At 37.0% G+C, this 19016-nt stretch overlaps 1 long non-coding RNA gene across 1 annotated transcript; it reads right to left on the bottom strand.

Annotated features, from left to right (window-relative positions):
- Positions 1–3751: 3751 nt before the first annotated feature.
- Positions 3752–18742, bottom strand: LOC121415387. The gene is made up of 2 exons (XR_005970004.1): positions 18363–18742; positions 3752–3785 (listed from the first exon to the last, which is right to left on the bottom strand). It is a non-coding gene; the product is annotated as an uncharacterized LOC121415387 (long non-coding RNA).
- Positions 18743–19016: the final 274 nt, after the last annotated feature.

The raw sequence follows: 19016 nt of genomic DNA, 5'->3' as shown, positions 1-19016 counted from the left end.
CAAAGTACCCTAGAGTCAATGTGTTATTGATCTGAAAGGTAGGCTAAGATTATGACCATTGCAGGCTGGATGGAGAGATCACGATAATGCCAGAGACTGATGTATCTTGTCAAAGGCTTTAATTTATTGCATTACAGGCCTGTAACATATGCATCACCATGCCCGCAAAATCGATGCCCTTAAAATCATGAAAATATTCATGATTTAGGAATGGCCCATCAGGGCCCCCGGCTTACTAATACCCTTTTTACACAGACTAAAATTTCCTTAACCCCGTACTATAGGTGGGGCTAAATTGCCATTTAGCCCCACCTATAGTACGGGTTAAGCTTAGCTCACTTTCTTTTTACACAGCATTTTTGCAAAGTGGGCTAACCCCACCTTTAGTACGGGATTATTTGGCCCTGCAAAAAAGCAGGGTTATCCCAGCAATTGGGGTGCTAAGAGCAATAGTACGGGGTTAAGATCGCTAGTGTAAAACAAAAGTGGGCTAAGCTTAACCCCGTACTATAGGTGGGGCTAAATGGCAATTTAGCCTGGTGTTAAGGAAACTTTAGCGTGTGTAAAAAGTGTACGAGTGAAGTACTTGTATTACGAATGATCGACAAAAACCACTAGTCCGGGGTTAGCGAGTTTCGTGTGTGAAAAGCAAGCATTCTTTATCCGGGGTTAGCAATACAAATTTGGCATGTGTGAAAAGGAAAAAAAATAGTACGGGGTTGAGGATAGTACGGGGGTTAGCGATAGTCCGGGCTAAGAAAATCCTGTGTAAAAAGGGTAAAAGAGTTACAATTGATCCGATCAATCATACCTCTATGGAAATCCATCAGTGCCATAATTTTGTCTCCAGGATATTGTCACAATGTACTTTGAAAACAAAGAGAAGCACAGTGAATTTTCAAGAAAACAATGAATGCCTGAAATATGCATCATAGTTATTTGAAGAAACATGATTTTAGATGTTGAGGTTGCTGGCCGTCCAAAGTTGTGATTGGTTGGATCAATTGCAACTCTTTGTAAGATGGGCCCCAGGTCTCCAATTTTGTTTTATGTGCCACCTCCATTTACCTGTTGTAAGGGACAGCGTAGTCTTCAGGCACAGACTCAGAATTGACAGTCCAACCAATTATGCCAGGTCTAGGGTGAAGACTAGACACCAAACTCTCTGAATGTGTCAAATAAGAACCAGCCAGTGCATAGTGAATCTAGTCTCACGACTTCAGACTCTGCACTATGCGCAATGTGAATTTTGAAAGTCAAGGGTCTTTGCCTGCAGACTAGGCACATGGAGAAGGCATTCTCTCTCATTTATAGACCAAATTGGTTTGGGCGCTGCTTTGCATGGAATTTTGTAACTGGATGCTTAAAGTATGCCTAATAGATACTGACATAGCGACACACCTATCACATTTCATGACCTATCAAGGTGTCGAGGTTGTAACAGAAAAATGGGAGTCAAAATGCAGTCTCCGCATGAAGACTAGTTCAAACTGGACAGGTTGGAATAGCATTTCAACTCATTTACACAACCCTAGAGTTCTGGCCTAGTATCTGTCAGCTTTGGTGTTAGGTTGCCATACAGCTCCAGCAGGCATCCACAAGGGTATTTTAAATTTAAAGGGAAGTGACAGGCGATATTATATTCCTACCTCAGCGATGTCATCAATCTATTTTAAATGGTCAACCAAACACTTCTTTTTATCATCATCTATGAGTAACACACAGCAGATCAGTTACCCAGCACTTGAATACAGAAAAAGTACCCCCCCCCCTCCCCCGAAAAAAAAATCATTTAGGGCAACAAACCCTTCTGGCATCATTTAGTACGCATTTAGTGAGGTTTGTGGAAGTACATTAAAATGCGCAATACCACTCTTTTAGGGGACAGGGGAGGCTGCCCCAAATTAAATACACTTTATGACAACTGGATTTAATTCAGTTGGAAAAGGTAATAAAATTACCATCAAAGCTGTTATCTAACCATTTCCAGTCACCCATATCATCATATAAAATATTATTTACACTGCAAACAAGCCAGAGCAAACATGCCTATCAGTTTACAATCAATCATTGTTTGCCAGGTAGGGTGATATGGTGTAACATCTCTGGTAGCAAGAAAATATAATGAACTCCTGGGGAAAAGTACTAGGAACATATGAAATGACACTGAATTCTGAACTCCACATTCCTGCTTGAAGAAGTAAACACATCAAATCGGTGGTGAATAATGAATAAAGGGAGCTAGTCTGTAACATTAAACTCTTTTTTAAAAATAAAACAGAAATGAGAAATCATCAATGTAGTGAAGTATTATGTAGTAACTATGATAGGCACAAATACCAAACAAGCCTATAAAATCACGATATAAAATTCCAGATAAAGTTTACCTGAAACATTTTTTTTCACTTCTATTTTCATTTAAAACTTTTGTTTCATGAAATCTCCCCCACCCCCCCATCTTTCTTGCCACTATTCTACCGTCAGTTTAATATCTATCTGTAAGCAAGTCCTAAAACTCTTATGCTGTTGAATATAAGAAATAAGCATGAATTTCAGCAGATGTATTTTGCGATTTTGATACCTAACAAATTCAGTGATTGCTTCTCAGACAGCTGCAAACAACTATGTCCTGAAGCTTTCAGCCCATATCATTCTCAAAAAATGGTTTTATACCAAAAGTGAGAAATACACATTTTTAAAAAATGTATGTAAAGATTCTGACCCGATTCTCATCCAATGTAAATTGCAAAACAACATCTACTTCAACACTTTTTATTCAATTTCATTTGCACCACAACAGTTTTAGAATTTAAACAATCAAATAATGTTTACGAACTAAAACAGAATGATGACCGTCACTTTCAAAGGGATTGCCAAGAGTATAGAGGGGCTATAAAAAAAATTACCTTGCCTGGTCACGACTGATGGCACTGGTGCAATTTTCATGTAATCAAGAAGAGGTCTGCAAAACCAAGAATAACCCTTCCAGCCACCTAAACCAAGGCTCGGTGCTGAACCAATTCACCGCAGGATGAGAAACTGAAATGCAATTTGGCTCGGCACTGCGGGCAGCTGTAAGGCATTCAGGCGCCAGCACAAGGGAGCAACGCAAGAAGGATTTTACAAAATCATCCCCGATTGTGGTTGGGGCATTAATGCAGAATTTCATCGCTCTGAATTAATCATAGCAACAGCAGCGAGCTGAAGTCATCAACTCTTTGAAACCAGAGGTTTTTCCCCTTGTGAGGCATTAAGATTCCTGATTTTGGCTTACGAGAGGGAGAGGATTTTTGAGACGATAAGACTTCAGAAATAATGCCACGCATTTCGGGAGAGTGAGGAGCTAATGTCAATGCAAATGAATGCATCAAATCAATCAGATCCTCGAATCCCCTCTGTATCATCAAGAAGAGGGGGGTAAGAAAACCGGGAATAAAATTGCAATAGCACAACGTCTCATAATATTTCTGTTTCATATTTAGTTATTTTTAAGTAAGACTTTACAAGGGGCCATCATATTAGCAAAAACAAAAGTCCTCATCTTGTCTCAGCCTATATTTTCAGAATTCCCGGGACCATAGCTCCGAAATAACCAAGTATCTATTCTACTACCGGTCATAATTTTTTTTAAGGAAAATTACACTAATATATCACATAACTACATTTGGCCCTTGAAAAGGAGATGAATAGTTAATTTCTTACGGTAATTACTTACCTTCATTTCTTTGGATAAAGCCTTATCCTCAATTTCCCTTTGACTTCTTGTATGCCGGTAGTCCATAAAGCTGTTGTATAAAAGAAATATGAACAGAAGATGTTACGATAAATAAAATATCACCTATCCATGATGTATCATCAAGTTCTTGTTACATTGCGGATGGGTTTGTTGGAGACATCGATCTAATTTATTCTTGTTATAGAAAGCAAACACCCTGGATCCTAGTTGACCACTGATGATATCGGACACTATATCTTGAGTGTGAGGGACGCATGCTGGAAGACGCCTAAAGCCAGGAGACACTGTGTTCATATAAAATCTTATAAAACCAGAATACGGACAACTGAAGCTAAAATGGCATTTAAAATTGAACCTGTGAAAATACCACATCTTTTTGATGAACGTTAAAGTTGCCCATCTAATAAAGAAATGAAATGCAAGAATGTAACATTTTCATGTGGAGTGGATGTCTTACTACAAATCTTTGATATTTCATTCATAAAAAATGACCCCCCCCCCTCAAAAAAAAAAAAAAATTGCACCCCAAAACCATTAGTGATTCACAAATTAAAGTTAATCTTAATTTCATCCCATATACTAACATGTATTATAAAAAAATAAAAATCTTCCCAGGATATTTAGTAAATTATGATTTTTCAGTCACAGATATCTTGAAAGTGATTTTGTTTCCCCAAGGTGTCTTTTCATCCATATGAACAATGTTAAATACAACATGAATCAAAGTTAAGAACATGTATTTGTTAAGATTTGTAATATTAGCCCATTCCCTTAAATGTCTTTCAGAGCACCCCCCCCCCCCATTCTTCTATGATGGAATAATATCAGTGAAGAAAAGACACTAATATGCTTTTCACACTGCTTTTCCTTAACCCCATACTATCCTTAACCCAGGACTATGCTAAACCCCATACTATCTTTTTTTTGGTTTCAGAATGTCTTTCTTCACCCCATACTATTTGCTTAGCCGGGGTTAACGCCTTAACCCGCACTGTTGCACAGCTTATCAATATTGGTGATTTTGCCACACAGAGCATGATTAACATGCACTTTTGACTTCTGTGATTGGCTAATGCTCAGACCCACTTTTGCTTAGCCCGGTTTTGTTTCACACTGCATCTATTAGCACCGCAATTGTGGTGCTAGCACAATAAGCCGGCTAACCCCGCTTTTTTGCAGGGCCAGAGAGTACTGTACTATTCACCGTGCTAGCCCACTTTGCTAAAACATAGTATGAAACTTGAAGTGGGCTAAGCTTATCCCCGGGAAAATATGTGCAGTGTGAAAAGCATACAACAGGAATCCTGTGGTATATGTGTGTCTCTCACTTTTGGTAGTAAAGTTGCCTAAGCTAAGGTCTGCACGTAAAGATCATTTTAGACATTACTGTTTTCCACACTGTGACTTCACAGCAACAAAAATCTTGTGTAAACATATAATCTTTCAGAGAGTGATAGATGAGCTGTGAAACCGCTCGTAGCTTCACACATAAGACAAGCCATAATACAGCATGAACACAACCCTCTTCGCTTCAATGTCTCAATCAATGACACGATTTCGTAGGAACAGACAGTTTTATGAACGCAACCAAAGAAATTGCAGACATCTCAAACCATTAATCCTACAAAGTCAAACAAGGTGATATTTAGGTACTGCCTCAAACTACTAACGAGGCAATATTCTAAAGCAGGGAAGTTATCTGAATCAATTAGATTTATTTGATAAAACCTCTCAGCATCTGAAGTTTACGTATGCTGAAAAAAAAGAATGCCATGCAGTACTCTATTTTCAATGCAAAAGTGCTTCAAATCCAAATAATCTTCCTTTATCAAATTTGACTCAGAATAGCATCATTTTATTGCAGTAAAATAAAACTTCTGATAAATTTTCAAGTGCAAAGTAAATAGCAGAAATCACAAAACATGAAGAAAGATCAGAGAGCTAAGAGAGTCGCTTGTTACATGCACATCTCTTTATAATTATCACCTCAATTTTAATGGTATTCCTTATTCATGATCTGGTGAGTACTAGTTGCAATTTGTAATATTAGTTTATGATACATTTTGTAGTGCTAAGTATTTCTATTTCTTTTTCACTTCATATTTCCTTTCTCTCAACCACTTAGAGGCAATTTGCAATTTGCAGTATATAAATTATTTTCATCATTTGGGAGTCAACTATTTTGAGTTGAGTGACGCATTTTTGGAATCATGATTACTGGTAATTCATAATTGATTATAATGACTCCAGTTCACATTTAATGATTCCAACTCATAATTCAAAACAAAAGTGACCCCTAGCTGACATGATCCTCAACAAATTTTAGTACAAAAATAAGAGTTGAAAAAAATGATTTAAAGCTAAAGATTTGGTGTTGAAGAAGTATGAAACGAAAAAACCCAGACACAAGAAAGACAAGTAATGAACACAACCTCGGTCTTGATGGAGGAGATGTTAGATCGCTGGCGGGCTGTTGTTAAAGGTGACAAGAATCAGCTTCTAGACCAGTATGAAACACAGATTGGAGTGATAGGGAAGATACATCCCCGCATCATCTGATTAGAGTACTCCACTCTCTTAAATCACCAGAAAATATGAAAAAGGAGGAGGGGGAGAAGGGGGAGGGAAGGAGGGGAAGGGGGAAAGGTGGAGAGGAAGAGGGAGAGGGAAGAAGGGGAATAAGGAGAAGCAGAATGAGAAGAGGGAGGGGTGGGAGAGAAGGGGAAAGAGAAGGGTAGGAAATTGGGGGGGGGTGAGAGGAGGGGATGGTGGAAAGCAAAGGTGCATAGGAGATGAGCAGGAGAAAGAGGGGAGAAAAGCAGGAAGAGAGGAGGCTAATCACTATTTCATTCACTGCAAACATTAATTTGAAATGAATAGAAGTGGGGGAAAAGTTCCTATTTTATATTAATCTTTATTATCAAATTTTCCCACACAAACTAAATTTGTAAAGATTTAAAGGTGTATTTCATTAATATAGTGCAATATAGCCTTCTCCAAAATATCCCTTTCGAATGTGACACAACATTTGCTCCTGCAACAATTTCTCCCGGCTTAATTTCATCTAAGATATGGAGTTGGGCTCTAGGTTGCAATAGAATTTTTTTGGGGGTGTACGTTAGCAACTTTAGGTATCATGTTAAATCCAGGAATGTAGTTGGTGATTCCATTAGTGTGTGGAATTTACAGCAGAGCAGTTATCATGGAACCACCCCCCCCCCCTTACATCTTCTTCACCTGTCTACCCCCCCCCCACACACGGGTGGATCAAACAATTCCCTTCATATAACTTGATCATTCCATTCTCATTTCCCATTTGTAAACCTCTTTTTTTCATATCTCAGTAGACCCTTTCGTGTCAGTTTTTATCTATACCTCAACTTATCTTGCTCTCTGCATAATCTAGGTTAATAGCCTGTACATGTAGCTCATAACTGTGCATTCACAAAAAGCAAAGGAAAAGCAACCCATTATTTTTTTTACATTTCATGCAATAATGAACACATCCTGAACCGTTTCAATTGGTAAATTTTGCGAGTGATATATTGGAAAGAGGTTTTAATCCACTGCCTTCCACTCCTGTCATTAATTATACAGCAGAACCCTGTGTCAGGCAAGATGGTCTTTGAACAGCTGTTTTTGCTCTTTGCCCCAAGTTCAACAGTGCATTTTGACAATAGCCCATCCCTGTTACTCTTCTATCAAGGGGAACCCATGGCCACTGATGATGACAGTGGTGAAGATCTCTTTGTCATTAGCAAATAATTTCCCCATCTCAATGATCTTCCTCACCAGGCTCAAATTTCAGCATCTCCAGGCAGGGAGGCGGGGCCGTTCACACGTGTGCACACACTCCATGCCTTTGTCCATCCCAAGACACTCCGGCTGACCTTTCATACTCCAAGGAATGATCTTGTGGCTCGGCAATAGATAGGGTATTCCTTCATTGATTAGATTCAAATCAATATACTTCCCATTTTCATTTCTTGATCTCTTTCTCTTGGCCCATTTTACTTCATCACTTTATCACTCTCTAACGAGGTCTCACCAGTCACCCCTTCTCTCTCTCTCTCTACATCTCTCCTAATAAAAAGTCTATGAAAATTTAAAAGATTTTTCAAAATCCAAAGAAACCGTTTCATAAGCTTTGAACCCCTGGCCCCTTTTTCTTATTCCTCGAGCTGGCCCCCATAATTTTATCAATGGTGAAGGTCTCGCTATAAAGGCTTGGCTAGTGCTCCTGGCAAAAAAAGGGAATAGTTTTAATCATCCCATCCAAGTCTGTGATCGCAGACTACATTCAATATCCTGCTGGGTGTATGGTGTAACAACAGGCAATTAATAACCTCATCATGGTGAAACGATTCGTTACACCTGAATGACACCTTCCCTATCTCCACACTCCCTCAACATATAGAGGCCTATACCAGATTTCTTTTTCTTACATCAGATTTCAGCAAACTGATTTGATTGAAATGATTTCAAATATTTTAGTTCAATTTGAATGATTCTTGACAGAAAATGACATGAAGTGCACTTAGTGCAGAATTACGTTTTTACCAACAGATGTGGAATTCAATATAGATGGATGTATAGCCTACCTATCATTTTTGTAAGGTTCTGTAATTTTTTGGGAAAAAAAGCAAGCAATGGCCATGGAAATCTGTCAAATGGTAAATAGAGACATGGTTTTGATCTATTAAGCACTTATTACAACTATTATCAGCTTTATTTGTACATACATGTGCTTATTCCAACAAAGGAGAAAATAAAAGAGTCAAATAGTTAAACTGACAAAATCCATGTGACATGCAGTTAATGAAGATGTTGAGCATAATGCCACAAAAGAAATGGATTTCTAATTCTTGTCATTTTGTTACTGCCATATATTACATATCAAAAATAAATTATTTCTGAGAAGAAATACTATAAATGTTAAACAAACATTAGCAGTTTAAAAAAAATCCATGTCCCCATTGAATCACTTCTATTAAAATCATTGTACTTTTAATATTTGAAAAGAAAATCTGTCCCTATATATACATGTATGACACCCTTTTAAAATATCACAAAACACCCAGGGAGTTGTCGATTTACCACATCACAATTATGGAAAATACAAACTACAGCTGCCTCAAATCATCTTGCAAATGACGATATCAGAGATAAAATACATGATTCTCTTCCTATCAGCAAAGTTCATCTTTTGAAATGCTAATTGATGTTCATCGGTGGATCCCCAAAGCATTACATCTGACATTAACAAAAACCATGGGAGGCTACGCAACCAGACAGGAATACACGATTGGATGAAATATGCTGCAATTGCAATATCTCTGCATCCAATGAATGCATAAATCCACATTAGCCACTCTCCACCCAGGTGGGGGCATTAGGGGAGGCATATTCTATTCAAAGGAGTGCAAATATGAAAGGGGTATGCAATCCACAGACCCGATTGGTTTGAATAAAAGAGTGAAAATTAACAAAACAGTGAAATTTTTGTGAATATCCTCTTTCTCTTGATCATAAACCATATTATTTTATACCGTTAACAACGCTTTGGAACCTCTGGAATAATTGCTCTATAAATCCAATTACTATTATCATCATTATACTTCTATGCTGTATACACAAGAGGTATATATATATACCTTGATGTGAAAGATCTTCAGTATCAGATACATTGTATATAATATCATTTCATAAAAAAGAACTATAGATCAAAAGAAAGATATTTATCAATCTAAAAAAAATATAGCATGTTATAAAAACACCCAAAATATGTCTAAAAACCACAACTGCACAATGGGAACTTCGCTTATAAATACATATAAGTTGAATTGAGAGATGAAATCATACAATATTCATTCACGTCACGTAGTTACCGACAATCTTCCATTCCTTTCACAAAGCCATGAGCACTCACTCCCTCATGCGGAATAGAGAGTCATTCACACCAGGAGATATTGGTAAGAATCAGGCAGGTTGGGTTTTTTTAATCAATCGCCTTCCACCCAGAAATCTGGGACCCATAACACAATGCTTAGCAATGATCATAGACCATTTTTCTACGATCGATTCCATAGACTACAATGTACAATCAATCGTGAAAATCAAGCGTACAATTAATTGCTAACCTTTGTTTTACCGTACCCTGATTCTTTTTCCTGATGTTGCATCGTGATCCATATCTTTTTATGTTGAAATTAAAGAGCTGATACATAATATCAGCAAGATCAATTATGAAAATCAATCGAAAAAGATTTGCACAGAATGCAATAGGAGCATTCAGCTGTCACACATATTTTAAAGAGAAATTCCAGTAGTTGCAGTAAACACTGATTTCATGAGAAAGTCTGTAAAACAAGGCTTAATTGTCAGTATATCAGAGGATCTAGATCTGGTACAGTTACATTAACTGAACTTTGTGAAATCTTGAAATCTACGCTGAAAAATGTTCACATCAAAGATCCCCAACACAGATAAGCGCACGTGGGACAATGTATAATTATTGCTTAGAGCGTCGGGCCCGACGCTCTACCCGAATCCTGTGCTTATTTGCTAATTTCTCAGCAATTACACAATTTCTTCCAGAATCCTTTGGCACATATATACAGACACTTTGGTGGTCATTTCGTTGGATTCTGTACGAACTCATTTTGATATCGTTACCAAAACTAGAATTTACCTTTAAGTAATGGGCCATTCATTTGCCTACAGGTAAACTTACATAATCATGGTGATGTATTCCTGTGCAATCTAAATTATACAGTAAAATTCATGTTTTGATTTTTCTTTGATATGAATGAGTCCCTATGTCATCTCATATTGTTCAAGTCGAGTAGAGTGTGCGGAAACCAGAATACATTCATCTTTACCTTGCGGCAGACGCGGCATCAAATAACAAAAGTGATGAAATGAGAGAAATACTCACCAGTATAATTGCTCCCACAGTTACCAAATCTTATTAGGAGAATCTGACGATTGCATGAATTATTGATTATTTTTTTTCCCTTTCAAGCGCAACCACGAGATGCTTATGGTCAATTTGGTTTCATCGTCAGAACTCTCTACAAACGAATCAATATCCTTGCTGCGTTTAGCCAAAGATAAACAGTTGACAATATAACAATCAACTGTATTGATAATAACATGGAGGATGTAAATGGTCTTTATTCTTCTTTGAATGACCTTATCATCCATGTTAAAGGTTCCTTAAAGTGAAGTTCGCCCTAATGTCAAGAAGGTTAAATAATAAAAGCATATTACTAAAATAAGGCATAAAAACCCATTTATGAATGTGTGGCTACATCCATTAATGAATTTGAGTTAAGGAGTTTATTCATGAAATGAATTACTATTGTGATACATGCACCCAAATGCGATACGACAAAAATTCAGAAAATTGAAAGGGACTCTCTTGATGCTTCTTCAAAAAAAAAAACTTTAAATACATAAACCAATTGTTATTTGGGGAATCTATATCACATTACACGGGACAGCTATCATATGTAGGAAGTTTTTTTTTTTAAGAATTTTTTTTCATAAATCTTTATTAGTCTTTAATAATGGATTTTCATCATTATACCATCATTACATCAAACATTTATTTTTGTTTGTTTTGTTTTTTGGTTTTTTGTGCTTTTTAACAAACTGGAAATGTCGTCTTAATAGGGGTTCAGTAACAGTAGGCGGTTTCAAACCGCCTCGATCACAAGAATCCCCGTTAAATTACGGGAACTTTTTAAGGCTAAAAAATACCCGTTAATTATTCCTGCATTCACACCACCCCGAAACACATCCTTCGGGATAAGTTCCCGAAGTTACGAGCATGCGCAGTGTGGTCTGATAAGCAGGCAAGGCGGGAGATTCAAAATCTCTAGCCCAGCAGCCACCCACGCCGCCGCGCCCAACGACACGCTGGGATAAAAGTTCCCGTAATTTGCTTTCACATCGCCAAAATACCTGCGACCTTGGAAAAATCCCCACGAAAGTTCTCGTAATTTCGCCAAGTACCTACTATTTAGCGGGTATTTTCTTTCGGGGAGATTACGCGTAGTTTGCTTTCACATTACCAAAATACCTGGTATTTTCTGATCGGGGAAAATTTCCCGATCAGAGAATACCTGGAACTGGCGAACTTCGAGGCGGTCTGAAACCAGCTACTGGAGTCTGTTGGGAAATATATTGTAGGCTCAAGTTATATTTTGGTTCTATTCCAGATTCCAGTCACATATGAGGCTGATTTTGAAGTGCATATTTTGTTCACACCATGTTTTGACTTGATTTACAAAGCTTTCCAGTGGCCAAACCATGTCTTGGGAAAAGAAACGACGACACCCAATACAATAAAGCAATGGTGATCATTAATTAATGAGCTCGATTCAGTTCAAACTTGACAATACATCCTTCATTACAATACAAGCTTGTGCGATCATGGCCGCTCTTATAGCATGCAGAATACTTTATTCCTCATAAAATATTCTGCACCTAATGGATACAGAGAATGGCATTTTCAGAGGAATATACATTATTTTTTTCCTCCAAAGATTCCTCATACATTAGGAATATAACCAACTGGGCTATTCCACGGTTACTCATGTTACATTTGGAGACCCCTTGACTCATACTTGGAGCTGTAACTCCATTATTATTGATAGGAACTAAAGATCTCCTTATCACAACAAAGTACACAGTCTGACTATCCTTTGTATAAAAACAAAACTTGGGAAATTCTATTATGCTCCTGGCAAATCTTTGGAATGTGTCGGTTACTCACGTTACATGATTTGGACCAACCTGTGGAATTGCCCAACTGTAAATATTAATGAGGGTGAATAAAAGATATAATAATCCATGTTGATGTACATTTTTTTATAAATCTGAGATATTCGCATTGGATAATTGATCGGACACACACACAAAGCATAGAGCTATTATTAGCTCTATGCACAAAGGATCAAAACCATGTAAATCCAGAAGTCATAACAAATCAATTTCAATCTATCTATGTTATAACTTTATCAATAATATTACAATGGTGCAATACCATCCAAAATCTCTGCGCTTGTAAATAATATGTATTAGTAATAATAAACTGTAAGATATTTCATTATCAATTTAATTGAATTTGTTTTTTTTCTGCTATTTTTTTTATTATATATGAAATATATATATTTTCGATAATTATCTTTTTTAAACTATTCATTGTTTTTGTTGTGTGTATGTATGTGTATGTGTGTGGGTGTGTATGTATATATGTGTGTATTCATTTCTTTTTTTTTTCAATTATTTATCTTTTTTTTGTTTCTTTCTTTCAGGGGAGTGTCGTATTCTATGTCCTAGTGTTGAAAGTTCAAAATACCCCCCCCACATCCCCCAAACCTAATAAATGATCCATGTTTCCCAATGACGTGTGATACATATACCTCATGACACAATGGATAATAATAATCTCCAGGATATGAATGTCTGGAAGCCTGTGAATCATTACATAACAGTCATTTCCATATCCAGGGACCTTGGGTATGATGACACCTCATTCAAGCTCAAAACTTTTGACTGCATGAATTCCAACAATGCATACCCAATTCACACTCATTCTCCGAGGTCACGCAAGACCCGAGACCGAATTTAAGGCATGGTCACACCGCCCGAGCGTTGTTGGAGAGGTCATGGAGCGGAGAGAAAAAAATCATGACCACTCGCTACCGTTTACCATTTTCGATTTCGATTGTTTTCGATTTTTGTTTGTCGATTTTTTCCCCAATTTGGAAAGCGAAATTTGACCCTCCTTCCCTACCGCTCCACGACCGCTCCAACAACGCTCGGGCAGTGTGACCAGGCCTTTAGCATGTTTAGGGCTATGGAAGTAGAAATGTTTCCATTTTTATTGATAATAATACGAACAATGACATCATAATTACCCAGGGTAGCAACTTCAGTTTCGAGAATTGTTCTCTCAGTAGGACCCTGCTTAATGTGATTTTATTAAAATCCGGCCTTTGTACTCCTCTGCTTTCCCCCTCATAATCCTTGAAGCACCCCTTCCATACTAATCCACATCCATCCATCATCATATCCATCTTCATATTAACTGACAGTGTTATTAAATGCATTTTACATTCAATATATCATGTCAAGTATTCAATCAATCTTGAAACTCTTTGTTTCATATGATTTCTTAGGTATATATATCATGTTGTCTGATGTAAAAAAGTAGAACATATACACTTCAAATTAAGATTCACAAACGAGGGCAAATGTTGCATGATAATAAGACAAAACCATACACACTTCAAATGCCGAGTATAAGAGAGAAAAAAAATATATATATAATCCATTACCGGGTAAAAAGGAGGCATGCAAGCCTGCTGGGAAAAATTATAATCATTGCCTCCTTTCTGAGGATACTAGTAGATTGATGAGAGAATCATAAACAATTCAAATTTAAGATGCAGGAAAGGAGAAAAACTAAATCATTAGAAATCAAGAGATGATCTGAAAATTGACAACACACTACTTCCATTATCACATCATGAACACGTCATACAAAGTTCTGTTTACATATGACTTTATATGGTTCTATTCAGAAATCCCAGATTCTTAGATATCTGAAGATTACTTAATTAATTGGAGGCTTTCACATTAGGCTATATTTTTTAATCTATTCAAGATTATCCCGTTACACAAAATTTCAAGGGAATTATGAATGTATATAGGCACGTTTGTAGTATACACTGGTCCGATAATCAGAGGTTCTGATTGTCATTGTTTGACATTCTAGAATGCCCCCACATTAATTCATATAAGCAACAAAAAAGTAATCATTTTAAGATTTTAAAAAATGTTACTGACATGAGAGAATCTACCAAAGATAACTGTTGTTTAATATATGTACATAGTTATACAACACGCATCTGCACAGTAAAGAAGTGTTCTTGTCGAAAAGGTTAATATGCTGAGGTTCTTGTTCATTTCAGGGAATAGTCAACAACAACAAAAATCCAACCAATAAGATGAACTTCCCAAGGATTTCTGTAGATTATCACATATACAAACAAGGGATTTTCCACTGGGCAAAATCATATTATCTACATCAAAAGATTAGCACCTCATTACAAAAGTGACAAGAGACTGCTGACATTTGATCAAATCTTCTTACCAGGATTAACACAAATTAGATAGCTGACAAGGGGATTTATTCCCATTTGGCATAATCGTCAAGAATACCCTCTAATAATCATCACATACCCCTTTCATAAACGCAATTATGCGGCTAATAGCAGCATAATTTGGTCGTAAAATTGGAGGACCAGAGTTATCCGCATTATTTTGCTGCTGCTATTATCCGCATAATATCCGATGCTGCTATTATCCGCATAATAGCAGCATCGGGACAAGATTTTGAGTTATGGACGCATTTCCAAATAATGCGGATAATTGCCATGGTGCGGTCGCAAGATCACCCTTTTCCAACACAACCGCAACGGAGGGGGCGTGTCCAGTTGTCATGACGATTATCCGCCTTTTTCAGAACGGGCGCTTGTAAAAATAATGCGGCTCATTTTCGGAGTTTGTGAACGCAATTTTTATTGAATTATCCGCATTACTCTTAGGCGGCTAATTGGAGGATGGGCTATGGAAAGGGGTACAGATAGAAATCAACATTATGTTTTCTCTTTATTCAGGGTTAATATCTGCACCACAACTAAACAAACAATTTTAGACTAAAAATTCCTCATCTTGAATCATCGTACTAGAGTTGTATTATTTGGTTTCTTTTCAATTATTGCGTGGGCTTTCAAAAATTAAAAATAATAAAACATTTTTTTTTACATCAAGAACATCATATTAAAAATGCATCTTATTTTTATTGAATAAACAGAGGAATGGAATTCAAAAATTAATTTTCTGTGTAAAAAAATGATTTTCAGTATAGATAATTCATATTTTCATATTCTGCACCGAAGGCCTACACTTTGAAGGTAAAAATTCCTCTCCTTTTTCTTTTCTCTCCCTCTCCAACAAATCTCCTTCTTCATCCTCTTCTCCTATACATACATGTATGCCTCAGGCGATGAAATTCCCTTGAATATGGATATGAAAATATTTGACTGGTTTGCTTAAGACTTGCATTCATGCCCAGTTTGCCTAACACATTGGGAATAGCGCAACAATTCTGGAGATTAGGAGTGACAGGCGTACTTGGTAAAGTGGTGAGATGGTGAGAGTTTTCACACTGTATTTTAAAAAGTATTACTCCAATGAGTCGAGTTGAAAAGCTTTAAAGGTACAACCAAATTGAACTGCATTGTATGGATATGACGAAATATGTATTTCTTTTCTGGATAGAGCCAGGCAATCTAATATACACTTTAGACCGAAGTGGTTGATATGTGATGTTTCAATGACCCAACTGACACTTTGTACCGAAAAATTATCACATGTATTAATGATTTATGATTCCAAGTGGAGATTCCATGATGATTTTCCCAAAACACATCACAAGCTTCAGGCTCGTTGATTATCAAGGGACTGGGACAGGAGGCTCTCAATGCTAAATATATATTCAAATTAGTCAAAGTTCCCTTTTCTGTGTACATGTAAGCCTATAGTTGTTGTTCTCATTACAATCCTATGGTTTAATGGCAACTAGTTTAGTGGACACTATTCTGACATGAAGGGCCTAATGTGAACAGTCAAAGCGGTCTTGGAAGTGATATCTTCCAAACATGTTTTGAAAACCACCATGAGATGTAGTTTTGGAGACTGCTTTGCCTCATCATTGATCCTACTCTTAGTAAGGTCTATGGCCTCATAAAACAAGTTTTAGCTTCTAGAGACACAATCGTTCTTCAGGGAAGAGATATCTTCACACATGTTTGGCACATTTCGCCACATCATGTGTAAAATGTAGACAATGGTCGAAATAGAGTCTGTGAATGAAGACTACAAGGATTAAAGGGAAGGATAATGATGTCATGGTGTTGATATTGTAAAGGGTATATTTACTCCTTCTGATGGGGTCAATCAAGATGACAAATACCCTTTTCATAAACCTATCCTCCAATTAGCCGCCTAAGAGTAATGCGGATAATTCAATAAAAATTGCGTTCATAAACTCCGAAAATAAGCCGCATTATTTTTACGAGCGCCCGTCCTGAAAAAGGCGGATAATCGCCATGACAACTGGACACGCCCCCTCCGATGCGGTTGTGTTGGAAAAGGGTGACCTTGTGACCGCACCATGGCAATTATCCGCATTATTTGGAAATGCGTTCATAAACTCAAAATCTTATCCCGATGCCGCTATTATGCGGATAATAGCAGCATCAGAGTAATGCGGATAACTCTTGTCCTCCTCCAATTTTACGACCAAATTATGCTGCTATTAGCCGCCTAATTCATTTTAATTGGGTTTATGAAAGGGGTATAAGACACCCATGCTCCATGATCTCCATGAAAGAGATACTTAAAGGCTGCGTTCATTCGGCACAATCTTACCCAAGAAACATGGTTTTCGAAGACATCAAACCATGGAAGTAAAAAAATGAAAGGTCAAATCAGAGTTACTTTCATTTATTCTTGTCTGTCACTCTTTTAAAATTTAAACATGACAATATTCTGGAAAAAGTTTGTGGTTTAATATGGTTCTGCAGATCCACCGATACTGAAAATCAATTAAAAACATATCCAAAGTCGCCAATACTACATGATCGCAGAGGAAGGATAATTTACAGACATAACTGATTAAGAGAATTTGGGTATGCTCGAATGGAGATTTTTCACTCCAATCACAACCTATATACAATTTTGATTTTTGCCCTCTGGAATGAATGAATATAGGTGGAATTTTCACACCTTAAGAAAAATGTATTAAGGAAAATTTCAGCACTGACACACGACTGGCCAACTTCTGGGTAATTTCATAGGCCTATCAAGCACGTGAGGACATTGAATCTTATACTGAAGAAATAATAATACCATCCTTCTGACCGTTTAGTTTGGTATTTTATTCCTCTCAATTGGTCAATGCACTGTACCAAACCTCATGTTACACTTGGCATTCGGGGGAAAGTGTGAACTGGCTTTGGCCTTGATCATTTTACCCTGGACCTATGGTGCGAAGGTAACTAGTGTTGTGTGTTTATTGCAATCAGTGCGAAGTGAAAGGGGACTGAGTTTGTAGACTAGCATTGCGAGGCTTGTGAGGATAGATAAATGTCAATTAATCATGATTATTAATGAGGGTGTTTCAATTGTGTAGACAGTGAGCACACAAGAGACAGCTCACAGCATGGGCTTTGGACAGTAAGCGCTTGCTCGTTCAGAATTGAAGCATTAAATCCCAGCAGTTTTTTTTTATTTCCTTTACTTCATATTGGGTTTCAATGAATGGAAGCTGTTTGTATGCAAAGGATATGTTGCACCATCACATTAAGTATTTAAAGCTCTCATATTTCTCCCAATGAAAGAAAAGGGGGGGTAGTGACACATATTACATTTTCTCATCCTAGTTTGAATGCTTTCCTCTTACTGTCCCCCAAAGAAATCAATTTCATTATTCACATAGTATCTTGAAAGAAAATATCAATTTCACTCCGAAAGAGTAGGAAAATACCTGTGGGGAAGTTTGTATTTCCAAAAATCATTCCATCTGCAACCCTTGATATTGATGCAGCACAAATTCTGAGAAGAGAAAAAGAAGATATTTTACATTGATAATCGTCATGGAAGTCTCCTAAGGAATAAAGATAGAAGAAATAGCTGGCGACGTAGAACCGGGGGATTTCAAGAACAGTAAAAGAGTTCAATAGAGATTAGAAATGCTTCAAACAATAACCTTCGAAGACTATTTGATGATTAGATATAAATGAAGGAAACCACAAAAGAGAATGTGGCTAAAAAGAACATATGAGATGGAGATACAAAAACTTTACAGTCCTAAATGTCTACAAACCAACAGTGAAAGATATAGCACGAACAGATAAATAAAAAGCAAAGAACAGGAAAGGCACAGGGCTAAAAAAAAAGAAGTATATGTATAAAATATCAGTTAAAAGTAAAAAAAAAAGTGGACAGCCTTCATGAAGAGATAAGAAATAGCAGATAGCAAGTTATCAATGCTTCATAAATATTTTCATCACCCTTCATTATGAAAGACTGAAGAAATAAAAAGAGGGAGGGGGAAGGTGAGTGCAGGAAAAAAGGGGGGTGAAAGGAAAAGAAAAAAAAGATGAAAATCGAGGGAGGGGACGTAGAAGAAAGAGAATAT

Source organism: Lytechinus variegatus, chromosome 5, assembly GCF_018143015.1.
Source record: "Lytechinus variegatus isolate NC3 chromosome 5, Lvar_3.0, whole genome shotgun sequence".
In the NCBI taxonomy this organism is placed as follows: Eukaryota; Metazoa; Echinodermata; class Echinoidea; order Temnopleuroida; family Toxopneustidae; genus Lytechinus; species Lytechinus variegatus.
This window is presented reverse-complemented; position numbering and strand designations above follow the sequence as displayed.